The sequence below is a fragment of the Plectropomus leopardus genome, chromosome 2 (assembly GCF_008729295.1).
Source record: "Plectropomus leopardus isolate mb chromosome 2, YSFRI_Pleo_2.0, whole genome shotgun sequence".
NCBI classification, from domain to species: domain Eukaryota; kingdom Metazoa; phylum Chordata; class Actinopteri; order Perciformes; family Serranidae; genus Plectropomus; species Plectropomus leopardus.
In genome coordinates, this window is record NC_056464.1 from 16,225,365 (window position 1) to 16,246,503 (window position 21,139).

At 39.7% G+C, this 21,139-nt stretch overlaps 1 protein-coding gene across 1 annotated transcript in view; it reads right to left on the minus strand.

The window, feature by feature from the left end:
* The window catches only part of suclg2 (succinate-CoA ligase GDP-forming subunit beta), a 111,805-nt gene that overhangs the window by 9,631 nt on the left and 81,035 nt on the right, over nt 1-21,139 (minus strand). The gene's annotated exons all lie outside the window — the stretch shown is intronic.

Below are 21,139 nucleotides of genomic sequence, written 5' to 3' on the forward strand. Positions count from 1 at the left end.
CAACAGAGATATTTGTGAAACTGTTGACAGGACACCATGAACAAGATCAATTATGTCTCTTTATATTGAGACTTTTTGATTCACTGAAAAATCCCTGACATCATCATGATAAAGTAAAACCCCTACAGTACAGACAAAACTGTGAACAATGGGAAAGCGGTATCATGCAAAACATTTACATTTGCAGTGTTCAACATTCATTATTATGGGTGAACAGAGTTGGTGCAAAATTAAGCACAAAACCAACGAATAATCCTCTGCAATTTCTCATAGTGACACTCTTATATGTCCAGTACAGCTGGAAACACGCTTTTCCACATCAGTGCAAAACTAATTGTTTCAAAATCTCACCACAAAGGAAACATTTAGTAGAGAAGCCCCACCACCAACATTGTGTACAACAGGTCGTGCACCCAGAGGCTATGCACCCCGAGGCTATACAACACTGTCAAACCGAAGGCAGAATAAAGTAATGTATTGTTGAAGTTAAGAGGGCAGCAGCCAGTGAAAGAAGCAACACTGGAGCTGAACAATAAAGCAATATTTCAATGGGAAGTGGTGACCTGACAAACAAAAGAAGCCACACACCTGGCTGGTTTTTAAACCATCTAATGTGGCTGAGCCATGCATCATATTTAGCCTTTAAAACTGTGTGGTAAAAAAATCTGTCTGGATTGTAAAAGACGAGACCAGAATAAAGAACACACACAGTGGTCAGCAAATCAGTCAGTTCCCCGTCTGCTAATGACTACATTCATATTCAGTAGCTGTAGTTCGCATATGTTAAGATGTGTTTTGCTTTCATGGTTCTGCATTTTCCTAACAGCTATCAAGAACAAACCTTTGAGTTTTGAACACGCCAAGTTGTGCCAAACAATCTCACTGTCTGTACTATTTTCACTTCAGCTGTCTCAGTTACTTTGCAACTTTCTTACAAAAAAAGCATGAAACTGATATCACTAAGTAGCGATCCAAGGCGGCTAGTGTGTGTGCATGTTTGTGTGAGTGTGTGTGCGCGATTACACTAACAATCTAGCACTTGGTAATTACCCTGGCTAGCTCAGTGGAAAAGTAGACTGAGAGCACACAGGATTAATCCTCCATGTTTGTTTATAATCACTGCTAATCTGTTAGCGCCGATTTGGATGAGCAGCTTGTGTGTGTGTGTGTGCCTGTGTGTGTCTGTTGTGAATGTGTATGTTTTCAGTGTGGGGTAATGATGTTTATAGGGAGAGGAGATCAAGGACTTGGATAGCTATCAGAGCGACAGCCACGGTGTTGTCCTCTACGTGCTATCCAAATGAGCATCTCCTTATAAACAGCAAAGAATGACACAAGACCAGGAGAGAGCTCCAAAACAAACACAGATGTAGGCAGCAGTATAAAGACGAAGATGTCATGCAAAGAAACTGAGCAAGCTGAAACAGAGAGCTGTTTCATGCTGATGAAGTATATCGCAAAGGCAAAAAAGGAGAAAAGGCAGGAGAACATTAGCCCCAAACTGCAAATGAAAACGACTCAGATTTAAAGCATAATGAATCCTAACCTCCAAATTACTCATACAATAATACATGATGAGGTATAATAATATATTAAGGAAATGAATGAAGTGGATGAAAAGAATTACAGTCAATTTTTTTCTACAGAATGACGCATGAGATTGCATTTTTCCTCATATATGATGGTTAAATTATTAGTTGTCAAAAGAAGAAATTAAGTTATTATCCCTTTTTCTTTTCCTTTTTTTTTTTTTTTTTTTTAGCTTTAGTTGAAATCAATTTAAACTCAGCTAGGGTGATTTCATAAGGGAGATAGCATTGTCCCTATGGTTACTTGCACTTAGATATAAGTCCTGTGCCCATTTAGGCTAATAACTAAAACCCTTGAACACTGTGAGGTTTGAAGTGCACTATTATTGAGAGTCATTATTGAGAGTCAATATTGAGAGTCATTATTTAGAAAATGCATTCTATTTATAAAAACATTTTTCATTGGTGCATAGGTGTGTCTATTATATTTCAGCTCTGTTGAAGGACCCTTCTGGAGTTCTAAAGTTTTACTTTCATGAAGTTGTGGAAATAAAAAAAATAAATAAATAAAAGAATGGTCAAATTCAAAACAGCAGACCCCAAGATATCCTGGCTTTTACTAAAAACCACATAACTAATTTAAATATTCTTGAAGTTGCAACATGCTACATTATATGCAATATCCAAATGACAGGAGCAGCAAGTTTTTATAAAATGTGTCTCAACATATAATTTCATAAGAAGCATGTGGTGCTACAGAGATGCCCCAGCCTACAAAGAATGTTTCAACGGTACCTGCTTGTTTGGTGCAGACTACTGTTGTCATGATACTGGAATTTCTAACTTTAGTACAATACTTTGAAAAATATCAATATTCTATACTATTTTTTAAAACCACAGGGAAAAATAGATATTGACAGCATAAAATGTAAATCAAGGCTTTAGAATTACAATAACAACTTTTGTTTTCTTAGTAACAGGAAACAGCAGACTGAAAGAAACTTTAAAGTACATTTAAAAACAATTCTTCTTGCAACAGTGCACATGTTCAAAATAATCACACATTCAAAAGGCAACAAAGTGCAAGTAAAAATCAAAGCAAACCAGCATACAACCAAAGTGAATGAGACGACTGCTGAGAAAACAGCACTGTGAGTGAGTGACAGGAGGTGAGGCTATGCAGCGGTGTAGTTTTGATAGTATTAATACTGCGGAAAATGACTATTAAAACCATTTCAAATATTCAGAGTCAATATATATCAATCTAATTTTTTGACAACCCCAGTACAGACCCAGTTAAAAATCACATCAGCTTTTTATAACATTTTATGCAAATATTCCCCATTTCACTATAATTGCTACTTGTATCACAATTTTTGGGGTGTTTTTGCATCCCGTGCAGCCTTACTTAAATTCCCTTGTATTCGTCAAGCTATAAAAAACACTTGTTCATGCATTTTCCACAACTTAACAGTGGTCCCTGCCTGGTAAATGCTTATACCTTTCAAACTGAATGTCCTGGGTTTGTTACATGGGCTTTGTGTTAAATGTTTGAAGTCACGAACCCAATCTAAGATAACCATCGAGAGGGTTTTCTTAGCCTTTAGAAAGCTTTAGAGCAAGTCACTGATGACATTATACAACTGTTTCCTCAGGATGTGCAGCACTCCTCGTGACAAGTAAACTCATCTTCATGCGTAAAATTGGTCGAGTGCCCTTTTAATGTACAGTGGCTATCATCTATCATGTGTAAAGGACAAGTCAAGCCTCAAGGTATCCATATTGTTCATTTCTGTATCTGGGGCTGATACTGCTCCGATGATGAGGATCTGCTTCCGTGACACATTCACCATACCTTGCTTTGCACGAGTTGACTGGCAAACCCAACATGCATGAACGTGGGTGAGCATAGCTTTAGATGCATAGCCAGATGTACTTATACACGTTAAATTGTTCACTTCTACTGCAGAAGAATGTGTAGCCAAAGAAAGCCATATTAACTTTTAAAGTAAAACTACAATATTAGTGATAAAACCTGTCTAAATGGCTGGTGAGGACACGTGTGTGAAGAGGGGCAGACAGTGAGAGCTCAGCAGGGGGAAGAAAAGCAGACAGGAAGAAAAAGGTGTGAAATGATACTGGCTCGTTGGTTCTTGAACCTCAGCCCTGTATCAAACAATTCGTCTGACAGCCTGTTAGGTGAGTTCTGCAGTTCACAGAGTGTATGTCTATCTATATTCTCCGCTGCCTTAGGGCACATATGTAAGTGTGTGTGCTCCACTGCCCTGTGCAGGTGTGGCCCACAGCAGGGGCACAAGATCAACATTGCCACTGCCACAATGAATTTGTAAACAGCCAATTTAATTAGACATGAAAGAGAGATTAATATTATTGAAAAAATCTGTCGTCTTGGGTCTGTATGTTTATTTTACATCTTTCAGCCTGACCACCAGTGACCTGCAATAGATTTTAACTGTGGTACATACTGTATACGTTTTAAACAAAGATTCTGTTAAAAAATATACTGAAATCATTGCAGGTATAGGGAGATTTTCGTTCCGTTACTAGCACTATGTGCAATGCATTAACAATGGTATGCACTGTATCTAATATGACATGTCTCCTCATGTTATTCAGTAAACACTGAGCCACCATAAAATGGTAGTGACGATAAAATATAAGGTTTTAGGTGGATAAGACTTCACATACTGTATCGCAGGGCTTGATTCATGGTCTCACATACACACACACATTCACACACATACACACACACACCTTATCCGGTCCCCACTGGGGGGCAGCAGAGATTTAGATGCCTTTTTGCAGCCTCACTAGAGAAGACTCTATTGTTGCCCTATTTGCAGCCCATTTTTCAACTCTGTCTCTATTGGGAAGAACCATTTTTCTTCCATTCATGCGTCTCCTATTGACACCCATGTATATTAATGATACATAAGACATGATTTATGTCGCTTGGCAAAGAAGTAAATGCTGTTTATAGAAATATGGATGTGGTGAGGACTGAGTTGCACTTTGCTCAAAGTTTTTCGTTTTTTTTTTTTTTTCTTATATTTTCTCCAATTTAGGTTTAGAAGCAAATATACAGCCAAGGGAACATTATTTTCCCTGTACAATTCAACAACCAAAAATAAGTGGACATTTCATGTAAAGTTCTTCCGCATCTGCCTATTCCAAACAAGGATTGCAAATCCAGAGCTACCATCCCTGCGGTTTGAAGTGAGATAATGTGGTTAAATACTGCGTGCCTGGAGGGAACACAGCCTAAATTGAAAATATGCAGAGACACTGGAGATAAAAGAGCAGAAAAGGCAAAAGTGTGAGCTTCTTCGTCTCTAATCATGTTCTCTCCTAGAACAGCTCATTCTGTTCTTAAATGCAATATATACTTTGGTCAAGCACATTGGCCCTTTTGTGGTTGACTGCACAGCGCATATTAGTTATAAATATATTGCTTCTTCCTTGCAAGGTGCTGGTCTGTATGGTGTCAAAATGCTACAATGATGAGCTGGCCAGAAAGAATCAGAGAAAAATTTAGGGTCAATTTCTTTGGTGTGATGCCCTCTCCAATCACAAGTCTAACATTGCTCTGCTCCATTCAGCTCACAGTGGCTCAGAAATCTAGCCTTAAAGCTACAGTAAGTAACTTATTAAAAATAACTTTTTGTTATATTTTCTGAAAGTCTAACTAAAGCCTGGCGGTAGTATATGCAACAGATAATCTGAAAAAAAAAAAATCATATTCCTCTGAATCCTCTTGGTGTTCCTGTTGGCATTTACAAGAATGGAGTCTCTAACCGAGTGTCAGTTACTGCTCATGTACATGCTGCACAGCCCCCTCACATGCGCTCACTCAGTAGAGCTAAATATCTTAAGCATGCTGCATCAGGATGAGCTTTGCAAACACAGTGGCTGAGAAACAATCACCAGCAATGAAAGAAACGCCCATCCCTCGTTTGGAAACAACAGTGTACATGAAGAACAACAACAAAAGGAAGCTTAAAATAAAGTTAAACCAAGCCTGGGCCTGCATCAGTTTTGAATCCTTTCAGGTCATGTAGCTCTCTCCGCCTCAGAAAAGCTGCCCCGATATTTACTTTACTTCGGGCTTGGCTCAACTCTTTCTTTTTAGCTTGCTTTCCATTGTTGTTCTTCTTATGATTACTTGTCTCTGCTGTGTGCACTGGGTATGTAGTGCGTGCAACAACAGTGACTGACACTGCGTTAGAGACTCCACCCAGCTGATTGGTAGTTTTCATTGCACAATGGATTCTTGCTTATGAAGCACCAGCAGGAGCCATTTGGACGTGATTTTCTTAACAGATTATCTGCCTTGTGTACTACTGTCGGGATATAGTGACAGTTTCGGCAAATATGACAAAAACTTATTTTTTAAAAGTTACCTGCTGCAGCTTTAAGGTATGAAATAGCATTGCACACTTCACTCCATCTAAAATCTCCAACATCACAGTCGGTAGCATTTTATCTCCTGTCACAGAACTGAGTACTGCCTCTTTCCTTAAAGGCATTCATTTCAGGTGAGCTAACTTGGCAGCAGGGCGGATTTCTTTCATCACAGCTCAGCATAAGGCATTGGGTATAATGCGCCAACTCGCTCTTTTTAGAGGATCTTTGTATGTTCTTTCAGGCAGTGTTACGGCGTGAGCTGGTGCCTTCTACCTGGGTGCTGGTGAAATGATTCAAATTTTACAAAATAGGATCATTGCTGCCGGCATTCCGATACCCTGCCAAGGCTTTTTTGCGTCAAAGTCAAAAAAGGGCCTTCACAGGAGAAACAGGCTTTTCTGCCTGCTATTATACGCCCCACTAAGTGCGTTCAGGACAAGTAAGAAATGTAACCCAGACAATTTGACATGCTCACGTGGTACTGTATTGTACTCCCTCTGTGTGTGTTTTCATGAAATGTGTCTTGGATGCTTGTTTGACAAAATGTGCATCCTTATTGTGAACACAGCCACATCTAATTATAAAATGATCAAATTATACATCAGTGGTCATCTGTATGGACTGAGGTGTGACGACAATACTGGAAAACAACAACACATGTTCAGAAAGTCTTCATATTCCTTTCGTAGACCGATAAATAGCAAACAAACATGATGTACTCCTCTCCTCCAAGTTTCAACCCAGGGGGGAATAAAAGCATTGTGTTGCCTCTCATTCTGCACGGCTCCTTGTCACGAGTTGCGCGTGCTCTGCTGAATTATCACTCAAATACACATTTTCATGCCCATACCCCTGTTAAGCACTGCTAATCTCTCTGCAGGAAAGAAAGAAAAGGGAAAGCATCTTGTTTCCTTTGTTACCAGCAAGCAGATAGGAGTGGAAAGAGGCAGGGCTGGAGATGGGTGTGTGTCTCTCTGTGGCCTATTAAGGACAATTGTTCTGTCTTATCTACTGGAGACAGCCTGTACTGTCGCCGCCTCCTTTGGCAGGCCTTGTTTATTTGTTTTCGATCTGCTGGGAGCCCGGCGCTCGGCCCTGGGGCCACAGGTTAACATGCACAGCCTCCAAATCAAGGCATGGCCTGCTGGCTCCAATCACACATCTTGGAGAGACAGGATGGCTGTTGGTGAGAAACGATTATTCTGTTTCTGTCCTAGTTTGAAGTAAGATAGGGGTAAATTGCCTTACAATGTGTTGTTGAGGATATCTTAGCATATATTTTGTTATGACTTGATGTCACAGCGTCTATCTGTCATACTGTATTTGAGCCACAAAGTACTGCCCACCATTTACTTTAAATGATGGTACAGCCAAAAGGGACATGAGAACTAGATACATCTGTACCTATGACATGATGTACTGAATACACAACATTTTCCTCCACACAAAGAAAAAACTGTGGTGGTATCGAATTATCACTGCAGAGCATTGTTGATACATGTTTGAATATAGATGACAAAAATGAAAAAAATAAACCCTTGTCTACACAAATAAGCAATACCCCGCCTTGTTACAAGAGATAAAGGGAAGCACTGTCACAACACAGCATTCATATTTCACACAGCCAACAGTTTCCTCGAATCCTCTAATTCCTTGAAATTACTCACTGTGTAATTGCGCTTCATGTCACAACAGAAAGATAAGGGCTGCATGGATGAAAGTAAGAGCAAGATTTTATATGTTCTTTGTCATATGGGTAGGGAGCATCAAATGATTAAAACAACCCATGTCAAGAAAAGATGTTCATATAGCAATCTTTTATGCTACGTTTACTACTTTGAGCATCAATTCTGTCAAACTGGGGAGGTATTTCGCTTGTGCATATCTATTCTTAGAGAGGATACGGAACAAGAAAGGGAGAATGACAAAGACAGACTGAGGGAAAAGAGGGTCTTGAAGTCGGAGAGTGAGGTGAAGTGAAACAGATGGAAGAAGAGAGATGGAGAAGAAAAGAGACGGAGAGAGGTGATGGGAAGTGGTGCGGTCCCTGGCTTCTATTGAAGGCTAGGATTGGCCCTGGCAAGGAAGGATAAGAGGGAAATAATTATCCGGCCTGCTGAAGCATGACAGCCCCTTCTTGGGACTGCGGAGAGACAGACTGAGCATTATGTCAAAGATTGGCCATGTCACCGGTAGAGACACCTCTTGACAGACAGCGGCATCTGAAGCTTCACTTGAAAGTAAAAAAACCCCATCGCAACAAGCAGCCAGATACCGGCCTGATCGATGCCAGGTGGAGACTAGGTTTCATCTGGGGGACGTAAAGGTGTAATCACTGAATTAGGCCTACCATTAACATTATCTTATGTTAGTTTCTGTTTATGTGTACGATTGACAGGCCAGGCCTTTGGCCTGATTTCATGTCATGAAAAGGACTGAAAAATTCATTCAAGCTTTAAGTGTACACACATCAGCTAAATCATGAAAACGACTGGCAGGTCAAGTGAATAAAATTGATCATCTTGTTGCAATGCAATGTTCTTCTGAGAAACATTTGGTTCTGGCATTCATGTGGATGCCACTTGATGTGCTCCACCCACCCAAAGAGACAGACTTTGCACTATGCCACACTGCAAAAACTGCCCAGGAATGTCCCTAGGAGCATGACAAAGAGCTCAAGGCGTTGACCCGACCTCCAAATTTCCCACATCCGAATGTGATTTAGCTTTCATGGGACATTCCAGTATCTCAGAGGGGCCCCTGAGGGCCTGCTTGGATTGGACTTGGGTCTGACCTATTGAGGCATGGACACAGGACTTCTGGGGGGTGTCCTGTGGTGTATTGCACCAGGGCATTGGTGGCAGACCCTTTGAGTGCTCTGGGTTTTGAGGTGGGGGACCAGCATGTCCCACAGATGCTTGATCAGTTTAGGATCTGGGGAATTTGGAGGTCAGGTCAACACCTTGAGCTCTCTGTCATGTTCTCAGAGCCATTCCTGAGCAGGTTTTGTAGTGTGGCTTGGTGCATTATCCTGCTGGGAGGGGATACCGCAATTAGGGAGTGCCATTGCCATAAGAGGGCATACTTGGTCTCCAAAGTAGTTTAATGGGGTGAGTGGTGTCACATGACTTCCACATGAATGCCAAGACCAAAGGTTTTCCAGCAGAACAATGCATTTTGACAAAAATATTTATGTTATTCACTTCACCCAACAGTTGTTTTAATGATTGGCTTATTGGTGTATATCCACAGAATACTGGATTTGCTGTGGGCCAGTTAAGCTATTGCCTTTTTTAGAAAACAAATAATCATCTAAGTGATTATCTTTTAAACCATGACTAAAATTAAACTACATTTGAGTCCTTATGTCCTGAAAGAAGAATAGTTCCATTTTACTGCCTGCATCCTACTCTAGCCCTGGCCAAAAGTATGGCTGGGGGATAGAAATAAGAAAAGGTGAGATCTGACAGAACCCATGTGACCAAAGAATGGATCCTGAAGTTGGCCCTAACATCCTTTGTGAGTGAGCAGGGGGTCATGGGCCATGACAGCAGCCTTGCGACTGTGTGTAATCAACCATTCTGCTCCTATCTTCTGACATTGATATACGGCACGGTATTTTTTGCTGTGCTTTTCAATCAATCAATCAGTAATTGCACTGTTGGATTTTGTGCAAGTAAGATCAAGTGTAATTGTATAGCCCAAGATCATATGCAATGACTTGTAGGGCTTTATAGGTTCACAAAAGCTATGGTTCTTCACATTTACAGACAAGGCCAAGATGTCAGGTAGCTTGGGAGGAAGTGCTATGGTGCTATAGATGAGGTCAGAATGGGCAGCTTGATGAAGTGGGCTCCGGGTGTCTTATTGCCCCCCAGTGAGAAGATGCTTCTGTTTGCAGCCAGAGATTTAATTACTTCCAAACTAGATCTCTGGCAGCAAATTAAAAAACAAAACAAAAACTTTATGGGGCAAACACACCATTGCAATTTTTAGACTACTAATATTTATGATTTGGGTATAATGACTGATCAAATGGGATCAGCTCCATTCCAGTCTGGGCCAGTTGGTGTTGACAGTCGGGAGATAAAATAATACAGCATGTGGTGTTTAATGATTGTAATCGTTTGCCTTCTGATCAAATCACTGCCAGACATTCCCATTAAGATTATCTAAAACATGTTTGACAGGTGTGAGCCGCACAAATAATACTAATTAAACAAAAAACTGTCTAAAACGCGGAGCGAATATGAAAAAAGTGCAGTATGTCATGACTGAGAGTATTACTATATAATTCCCCTTCATTTCACCCAAACAAGCATTTTCTCTCCTTTGAAATCTTTTTTTTTTTTTTTTTAAATGCAGCATAACAAGGGAAGCTGTGTATGATGGATCGCCATGTTTGCTGCAGTCATGCAATGATTTTTCTTCCCATGGGATTTAGAGGTTGCTTAGTGACTCATATTGATCATTGTCTACTTGCAGTTAAAGTGTGTTGACATATTTATTTTGTTGTTCAATATGTACTTCTCTCTGACTGTTGAGACAAAAAAAAATCTGTGATTGTTGGTGGAAATAAGTTATGTGTGAGGTAACTTGTATTCATAGGACTCAAAAAGGACTGCTCCTAGTTTTATGTGTGAAATGCATACAATACTATGAGTGATAACAGATGACTGCAGATATCTTTCTAAATTGTGACAGGCAGCCCGTTATTTTAGCTATTCTACACCAGTGGTCGGCAACATCCGCCTCACAGGCCAACATTATACTTTTATCCATGTTGAGAGTGAATGACAGAGACAGACACAACAGGCTGTACTGTAGCGGACAGCACCTGGAGCTAAAATAGCAACATGCGATGTGTGGTATGAAAAAAATAGCACCAGTTCAGTAAATCATTCGTTATTATACTTATGTGACTGTGGGCCACGGTGCCACATGTGTGAACAGGAACAAAGGTAATTAATTTTAATTTTATGAAAAACACTGACACCGAAATCCGTGCAAAAAAAGCAGAATCTGACGTAAATGACACAGTGATGTAACTATCTGACGAATAGCCCATTACTGTTAAAATACACACCACATAGATTACCCTGAGTTATGCTCTAGCTAGGGAAAAGTAATTGGCCTGACTGAGACCACTGATAACAACTCCATGCACAGCATTCAACAGCGCTTCTATGCAGGGAGTAGCAGACCTCGCAGAAAGGGGCACCTGTTTCATGGAGGCAATGATACTATCCATTGACTTGTCGTCTAATATTATATTTTTTGCAAGTAGCAACACCTGCACTGCAGATAAGACACACTGGCTTAGCATTCACGAGACCAGGTAGGATGAAGGCATACTGGTCTTTCCATTCTTCAATGAAGAGCTAACTTTACTCTGCACACAACATTATATCGTACCTCCACCACGCAAACAATTTTAAAAAATGCTACGTTGTACGTGAGGAGCGGGGTCAGCGATACCAAGGAATAAAGCGCATAAAGAGTATTTCATGACTCAATTCTGTATATGATATTCATAATTTAATTTCCTAATGATCCTTTCCATGTCCTCTGTTATTTCTTGAGTTATTTTTATCCATTTTCTGCATATCCCACACATGCGTGTCCTATAATGTGGCCTATTGCAAATTTCAGGTTGTTTTTTGTTATCAATCAGTTTCCTAAATTAGCCTTTGATTATGTTCTGGCCCACCATCTAATTGCTTAGACCCCTGTTCTACATGATTCCAGGGAATTATTTTGGCAGAAAGCTGTTGTGGTAAACATACTTTTCTGTCTAATTCCAAAAGTGCTCTCGTAGATTGATATTTGGAGAATGGAAAAACACCAAATGTGACCTTTTTACACAGGCCCAGCATAACATTTACTCAGAAACCATGGCTTGCCAATCCATGTGACAGTCCCCTCTTGTAACCTTGCTGTCTTGTGGTAACTTAATGGGTCACTGTGTAAAGGAGGCTGAAAAGAAAGCACCATCCCTATGTTTGAAATTGCTGCACTTTCTAGGTCCCGCATGAACTAATGCCAGCTTTTAGCCAAATGGCTTTTCGTGCAATTTCACTGTTGCAGACAAATTTCAGAATAATTTTATAGATAGGTGATCACGACACACAAAGCAGTGTCTCTTAAGTTGATCTTTTGCTAGTCTTGATGTCCTGACAAAACCAAATATGTTTAATATTATTGTATGTTTTTAGTCTTAGCCCAAACATGGAGGGGACTTCATGAAGGGTGCCAGAACAGGAATAAGTCTCTGTTCTCTTGGATGGAGGAAAAAGAGGAGAAACTGTTGGAGTTGTGGAGTGAAAAAGAGTCAGTGTTTAACTCAGCACATATCTGATCCACCAACCAGCACTTTTTTTAGTAAGAAATCTTAATTTTTGAAATTGTTCACCTCCCATTTCCACAGTATCTAACAGCGCAGAAACACAACAGAGGCTGGTTTCAAGTCAAGGTGAGAGTATCCAAAATATTACATTTGTACTGAAATACAGTTTTTCTTAAGGGATTGTATTGATGCCGAATTGACAGTAATACTGTTGACAGATGATGCCTTTTTTATTTTAGGTTTCTAGAATTATGTGTATTTGCAGGCACATAAGGAATTGTATATGTGTCATATTTCTTAAAGGGAGTTTGGTATTATATTTTGTGACAGAAGAAGTATGGGAAAAAGTCTCAAAAGAAATCTAGTTGTAGTTTTGCAGATAGTGAACCTGCAAAAACTCCAGTCTGTTGAAAATCTTGTAGTGTGTGACTAAAAACTCACATTGTTTTTGGATGTGAGATGATGACAGTGTTTGGCCTTTAAAACATTTTCAAAATCCTCTAGTATATGGTAGGCATATTAACCTCTGTGTTTAAAGATTTGTTCCACTTCAACTTTCCTGTACTTATTTTCATCTAATAGGCAGCACCCTAACTGTTAGGTGGAAGGAAGGCTTTCATTGCAGAGCAGTTACAGGAAATTCATTGGCATTTACCACTTTGGTAAAAACAACCAAAATAAATAAATATAAGAACTACGAGCTGTAGGCACTTTGCAGTTAGTGTGACAAGTCATAGATAACACCTTTCACTGTCGCATCCTGCCATGTGTAAAAATCATGCTGTGAGCACATCACAAGCTCTGATTGCAGTTGCTCACTGCATGCATAGCTTGGCATGGGTATTGCTAACTGGAGAAATGCCAATAGTTAACAGAAATCAAGGAAGTTTGACTTTGAGTGTTGAAGCAATCTGTGCTTTATAAAATTGATAATTTGACCAAAAAGTGACCATGGAACGATGCACCAAGTCAGTGTTTGCTGTTGTCTTAAAATATGCACCGCTGACACCAAGCACAATTTTTTCATTGAATTCATTATAATATACCTGATATCAACATGTCAACGAACCAGGACTTATTCAAGTGGCATTTCCACTCTCATGTGCCCATGAGAGAATATTAATAAAAACTGTCATGGTGTTCGCGTTCTATATTCTCAACCCTTTCCTTCACCAAGTTCACACATTGCTTGCGGCAGCCCTTAAATTTGTGATGTACAATTCATTTTAGTGCCGTTTTGGGCATCTATCGCATAGCGTAAAATGCCACATTCAAGTCGGAGTCAAGCAACTAATCAGACATGACATGACAAGGGGTTCAAAAACAGCGCAATCTTCATGAACAGATTTCCAAAAACATACTGTGCAGACATCCAGTCATCATTGACATTATCATGATTCACATATAAAAACAAGCTTTCATCTTGACACAGTTTGAATTTGATACCAACTGTTTGTTGCCTCAGGGCAAAATGAATATGTCTGTGAATATGCGTTTGGTAATGTAGTTCATCTTGCCTCTGCTGCTGCCTTACAATTTCAGTTCTAGCATTTTATCATAATACTTTGGTCAAATAGAGCGGTGAAAGTTATGAAAAACTTAATAGCCATTACTTTAATATTGCCATTCCGCTAATATACATATTTCACCAATATGCAACTTCACATTTTTCTTAGCACCATTGACAGTATGTACGTATACAGTATGTCACTTTTACCTCTAAAAATATATGTAATGTTACACCTTAAGTCTCCCTGTGTCATGGGCTTGGATGTACAATAGTGGATCAACTTGTTGTTGTAGGGTTTGGAGGACTTGTTTAAACACTGGGTCAGCAGTGGATAGTGCAAATCCAGTAGGTGTTAAGCATCCCATATATCAAATACAATAAACATCAATAACAAAGATGAAAATTAGGGAGGGTCCCTGCCTCTTGCTCAGAACTTGACCACTGCCTTATAAAGGTAACAACCTTAAAAGGTAGAGTTGCCAAAAACGTATAGATCATCATCCTATGAAGCACCTGATACCAGTAAAAATGGAAAGCATGACAGCTCTCCAAAAGCGATGCCTTGTGGTGGAGAACAGGACATTACATTAGCTGATAGGACAAACTAAAATCTTAAAGTACATTCCAAACTTTTTTTCATTACCAAATATGGTTTCTGTCTTTTCACATAGTTCTTAACACACTAATGAATGTTCAGGTGTTATTTTTTGGATACATTTTGTTATATTTAGCTTTTTGGTGCTATGACAGGGGTGTGACCTTGTGATTGACAGCTGTGTGTGTCAAACTGTGTGCTCGTGATTAATGGGGCTGCTAGTGGTTGGGCCAGGTGGGTGTACGGCCAGGAACTTGATATCGTGGCTCCACTCTTTACAGCTCAGATTCTGGCTCCAAATGACATCACCAGGGCATGATGCCAATGCTCATATCTGGTATATTTCGGCTTCATTTTTGTATGGGACATATTGTCCGGCCTTACATACATTCTGCCTAATACTTAATGCGCCGTCCAGCTTGCATGGGAAAAGGATTTGCACACCTCCTTAAAGAGTACAGACAGGGAAACAATTTGAAAATAGAAGATGAAGTCCTCTAAATGTGTACGATATAAGGTAATTCGGTATAAAATGTTGTGCAGCGCTTGTGTTACTCCCATCAGACTTAGCAAAACTGAGGACAATTATCCTGACCAATGTTGGCATGCTTGTGGGAGCAGGGGTTCTTTGTTTCATTACTGTGGGAGGGGAGTGCCCAGAAGAGCAAATTTTCTTGTTCAAGTTAGTTTCCTTTTGTTCTGTATTTAACTCAACTCCCCCCGTCTTTAGTATGTCCTTGCATTGCTGTCTGTAATATTTTGTCTTGCATGTAAATGAATAAAATCTCAATAGTGATACTTTGAAAGTGCTACTTGCTGCTCTGGTACACATACTTTTCTGTCACCAACTAATAGCTTTAACCAACTGGGAGAGCTGGGAGTGGCGCTGCCTGAATTCCCACAGCACCTTAGGGGTAGTTCTGAAGAAATAAACACAGCTATACATAACACACAAACACTGTTTACTGTGTAACTGGCCCATTTAAAGTAGGCAGTAAAACGGTAAAGCAGTGAAATTTGCCATCAAATGAAATCTTAATATCAAGGAAAGCCTAGTTTATTGTCATACAACATGAAAAGTATAAATATTTGAATGTGATGAAATGCATTTACGATGGCTCTCTTAGCCTGTAAAACTTTTAATGAATAAGAGTAAATTAAAGACAATAATAATAAGAAATCCTACAGAAATTTAAAAAAATTTTAAATGCTTGCAGTATGTCATATTTATTTCATTTAAGTGCTGGCTGGTCATAGATTGATTGTAGATGTAATATGTACAAGAAATCTGACAATTAATGCCAAAAGTAACACAAGGGAGACGAATGTCATAGCATGATGCCATCAGTCGGTGCTGTCTTGTACTGTCCATATCGCATCTTATAATATCATAACAACTCAAAGGTGTAGGCTTGGTTTTAGAAGTCTGAGGTCTGAGACCTTTAAATATACATTAGTATGAAACCGATTTTTGATTGATGTTGTGCTTTCCATAATAATAATAATGATAATAATAATAATAATAATAATGGTTGTCGAAAAAATTCAGAATTAATTTTTTAAGTTTTATTGGTAGATGATATTGTATTTTCATCTGTGTTGAAACAAAACTGTCCTTTATTGACTTATCACTGAATAAAGGTCCAGTGTGTAGGATTATGGGGATATATTGTTAGAAATGGAATACAATATCCATAACTATCTTTTACTTCAGTGTATAATCACCTGAAACCAATAACTGTTGTGATTTTGTTACCCTTGAAGGAGCTGTTTATATCGACATACAGAGTGGGTTCTTATCTAAAGAGTCTGCCATTTTGTTTCTACAGTAGCCAAGAAAGGACATACCAAACACTGGCACTAGATAGAGCCATTTGTGGTTTTGCATCAGCGACTGTAGTAGTATACTCCTACACGGCTAACACACAGGAGAAGTTTCAGTTGGTTGCAATGTGGAAGCTCACCACTAGATGCCAATAAATCTTTCTCACTGGAACTTTAATGATCAGTTCTAGAAAGTTTAAGTCAACTGTAGATCGAAATATAAATTACATTATTTAAAACATTCAACTTAAATTAGTACTTTTTTCAGTCCTTGGTGGCATCTACAGCTCTTCCTTCCATGGCCCCATAATTTCTACCTATCAGAAGTTAGGGCTGCCTGCATGTAGCCAGAGAGATTGAAAAAGAAAGTCTACAGTGCTCCTAAATCTTATTGCTTACTGTGAGCACATGGTTATAAGTAATGGCGACCCAGACTAAAATATGAGTTCCCAGAGGATGCCACTTGATAAAAGTGATAAAACTCAGCAATTAACAAGGCTCAGATACCCATGTAGGCTAAGTACACAACAACCGCAATGCCTGATGAATTCAGAAACCAGCCCACAACAATTACACTGTACTCGGATCTCATGTATGACGCAGAGTGAGGTGGAAAGACACCGACCACTGCGGTGAGCGGGAGGTTTGTCAGATGTCAGTGAAGGATGTAGAACTCGTCTCCTGCTGCTCACCTCAGGGTATCAGGATGCCCCTGAACCCACACACAGCTTACTGTACACACACACTGCCTATCAGTGAGCACACACATGCCAACCACTTTGCTGTGAATTGGACTCAACAATTGAAGCCAGTGTAGGGCAGGCATATTATTCATCCCCAGAGGGTGTCGTGTCACTGCTGACAGGCAGACATAAATATTCCTCAACCTCTTCACCAAGGGTTAATGGCTGTCCATCAGGCAGCAATGAGACACACAGGGCCTGGTGTAGACACACACAGTACGGGCACTTTCACTGGAATAGCAAGGTCACTTAAGGAGATGGGGGAAAAACCAGGGAGGACAAGACGCAACATGAGACAGGGACAGGGAATATTCTCCTTCAGCACATTTATATGAGACAGATACACAGATTTATGTACAAATTCTCACCCACCCACCTGAAATGTGCATACAAATTTACAACCGAGTCCACCCACGCAAATTTGTGTGGATAGTTTTTTTGCTAAGTCAGACTGAGGCTTTACCTAAAAAGTTGGTTCTGTGTCTTGCTGTGTTTTGCTCTACTCTGCTCAAAGGAAGGATTATTTTATTTAACTGAGGAAATGCATAATAGTTGGGGAATGGCATACATAATCACCTCGGAGACTGGCTACAACAAACCAGCAGCTGAATATAAAAGAGCCAACATTTCCCGCTTTGTTCCTAATGCTGCACGGCCAATCAAAATTAATTTATTCTAATGTATGCACACAGAAGGTCAATTATCCAAATGATTCCAGTTCAGATTGCACCTGATCTTGGGAGCCAATGAGCCGTCGAAAGGGCAGATGGGTGTGCTTTGCAAGGCAAATCGTCGCCCCGGCCCTCTTTTTTTTTTGTCACCTCCTCACCATTTGCATGTCTAAATGTGCAGGCCATCCGTTTACCTTTAGTGAAGTGCATTCCACTAATGGATAAACAACTTAGCATTTAACTTGTATAGGAGAAGGCCGGCCAAAAAACAAGATTCTGTACACAGTAGGTGTAGTCATGATAAACTGCTATAAACACAGCCAGCTAAAGCTAGTTTGACCAGAAGTATTCAAAACATAATAAAGGTTTATCTGTGAGCCTTTTAAAGGAAGCACAAAGTCATCTCATTGTTTGAAAGTTCGAATAAACAAGTCAACTAGAGAGAATTTATAATGATTACTTAATTTTTGCTTCAGGTTAAATCTGGTCCAAAGCAATAACAGTATCCATATAAGACTAAGCTCTATTCACAGTGCAGGCATGAGAATACCATTTAGTTATCTTTGTGAAGGCACACTAATTGCACTTTGACAAGTTGATATGGAATAAAATGTGTGTTTTTGACTTCACTCCCCTCCTCTCAAAATAGGTAGCTGCTATTTTCACAATTAACACCTTTTTCAATCATATGGAATCTAGGCTCTGTTCCTCATATTCCCTCTGTCCCTGCAGAAACCCCTATGGTTATGTGGCGGTGTTAGTGCCTCCTCTGTTCTTATTTATTTATTTTATTCCCTTTACAACATTCACACACCATTCTCACCACCGATACACAACCTACACTACTGATACCACAGATGAACAAACCCCATGCCCCTTTCATGTTCTGCTATATGCATAATTAAGTTACTTTTGTTAAATAAATTATAATCTTTGAAAGGATGTCTTTCACTTTGGTGTGGCCTTAAGAGCCAGGTTGAGACAACAATGCAACAGTTTGCTAAGAATACATGTGAACATATAGCACCAGAGGGTCTCTTCCAAGCTTCCAATTAAGTAAAAACAAGCAGATGATAATTATCTAGTGTGAGATTTCACCACATGAAATCAGCCACACATACATAAAGCAGCAATGACAGTCATTACATATTTTATGGCCAACAAAAAAGAAAAGAAAACAAACACAGTAGGGTGGAATTTGAAGACACATCGAAGAACTTTGCCAACGGCACTTTTATAAAGGAGGTAGAAAGCTAGGGTTGAGTCAGTCACATTAGCAGATATGGACTGGGAAACAACGGTACGTTTTTTTGGAGTACTGTACCATTCTGTTGTGTTGTTGTTTTTGTTTGTGTTTTTTCAATTTCTTTTCAACATGTTTTTTTTGTAAATTGAATGACTGAAAGATGGTTGTTAAAAGAGATGGTGTCTTAAAATCCCATTTAGGATGGGCCAAAGAAATGACACAAATAAATAAAAATAAATAACAGAGCTAAGTCTTTGTCTGTCTATCTGCTTATGTTTATATTGGATCGGCTCTTTCACTCACTGTTTAAACACTGCCATAGACTGTGTCAATCATTGCTGTTGCTACCATGATGTCACCAATTGGTTTGTGAACGCCTCACAGAAAGTTTGTCTCTCAAGTGGCTCTGCCTTTGAATATGTAGAACTTTGGGCCTCAAGGTTGTTTATTTCTGCTGTAAAGTTTCTTTAAACATGGGGGTCTACAGGGTTTTACTCTGTTCTGAAGACAGCCTCAAGTGGCCGTTTGATGAAATGCAGGTTTTGGCATTTAGACTTTGGCTTCAGCGTCAGAGGTTGCCACTTGGACACCACTGACAAACATGTGGAATAAGTATAATTTAAAGAACACAATCACAAACAGCCTTCATATAAGGATATTTCTACAACAAAATAAAAAAGAAAATAGACCAGATGCTGCAACTATAGCTGATACCACGATAGCGTTTGAAAGCCCTAAAAGCCCTGTTGCAAACTCCATTGTTGGCCCTGGAGATCCGTGGCTGGCTCCCCTGGCTTCGGGCACTTCGCGGTGGGTCCTCTACCGATTTTGTGGAGCTCAGCTATCGTCCACAAAACCTTTGGCTAGGCAATTTTCTGATGCAAGCGTTCTCACACTTATGTGCTCTTAGGCACGAAAATGTTTTAGAAATACAGTTAGAGTAAACTGGTACTTTGTTGTACAGACATGATTCAATTTGTGCCTTCTAAGTACAGAGTCTGGTACCCAACCCTAGAAACAGAGTAATGAAACAAAAAGAATGGATAAAGGGAGGAGAAGAGGACATACTATTTTGTTAAGCAATGAATGTTTAGCTTGAGAGACAAGTAAGGAAGGCTGGAATAACCTCAAAGAGCTGTAACGCTGAATGGGAGGTTATCCTCATATGGCATTCTCAATCTTTGCTGCCCCCTCCAAGCTTCTACACAGATTAGCCCTGATTTGTTTTTCATCTTTTTAATAAACAAATCAAGACAGTTTTTGAAAGGAAATTACTTGTTTGTTGACGCCACCCTAATAAAAATAAAATAGAAGTAATTTAAAATGGTATGAAATAGAGATATTTGCTCTCCACTCTAAGCCTCTCTCCTGCCCCTTGATCACCACCTGTGGGTTCTCTGAGGTCAGGGTAAGTGGGTGCTAAATTGCCAGAAACATGCAAACCATGTCGAAACAGATGGGCACAATTAGGGTTTGATTCTCAAAAAGCCAGACATGGGTACATACACTGATTGGGCATGTTAGCACCATACGTTCTTGAAGCGGAAGCTGTTTCATGAAATTTTCTCATGTCCTCACGTCTCATCAAATGGAGAGGTGGTCTGCTCTAAAATGCAAATGTGAAGGATTTTTAGCTGTCTTCCAAGGGGGGGGGGGGGGGGCAATGGCTCCAAGGCTGACATTTGGCCCTGCAGACTTTTGATGGAGCTCTGGAGAACAGAGCAGCATATCAATTAGCCATTAAGGGTTTGCTCAGGTATTAGAGGGATCAGAGAAACCAATAAAAGCCTCTAGAGGAAAAGGAAGAGGCTGAGTACATTCCCAATCGATGGAAGTTTCATCTAGGGGCTTGCTTCATGTCAGGAAGGGCATATAAGGTGGACAAATAATGAGACCCTTGAACTGCAGGTACAGGTTTAGGCTATTATCCTAATGAAAACCTCAGACTTTCAGTGATTTAGTTCCTCCTGATTTCTTGTGGATGTTCAAGAGCTATACACTCCACCTCCTAACAATGGACCTAACATAACCCAATCTGCACCAGGTTAAATTCAAGTCAGAAAAATAATCCATCCTTTCAATAGAAGCTTAAATCCTCAAAAAAACAAAGCAAAGAAACACATCCCAACACAGCATGTCTCACTATAACTTCAAAACTCAGGAGACACAAGGTTTTTCAGCACAGAACGACTAAAAAAGGAAATGTAGCATTTGTTTGCACAAGAAGTGCTCCATTAGGTCTTCTTACTT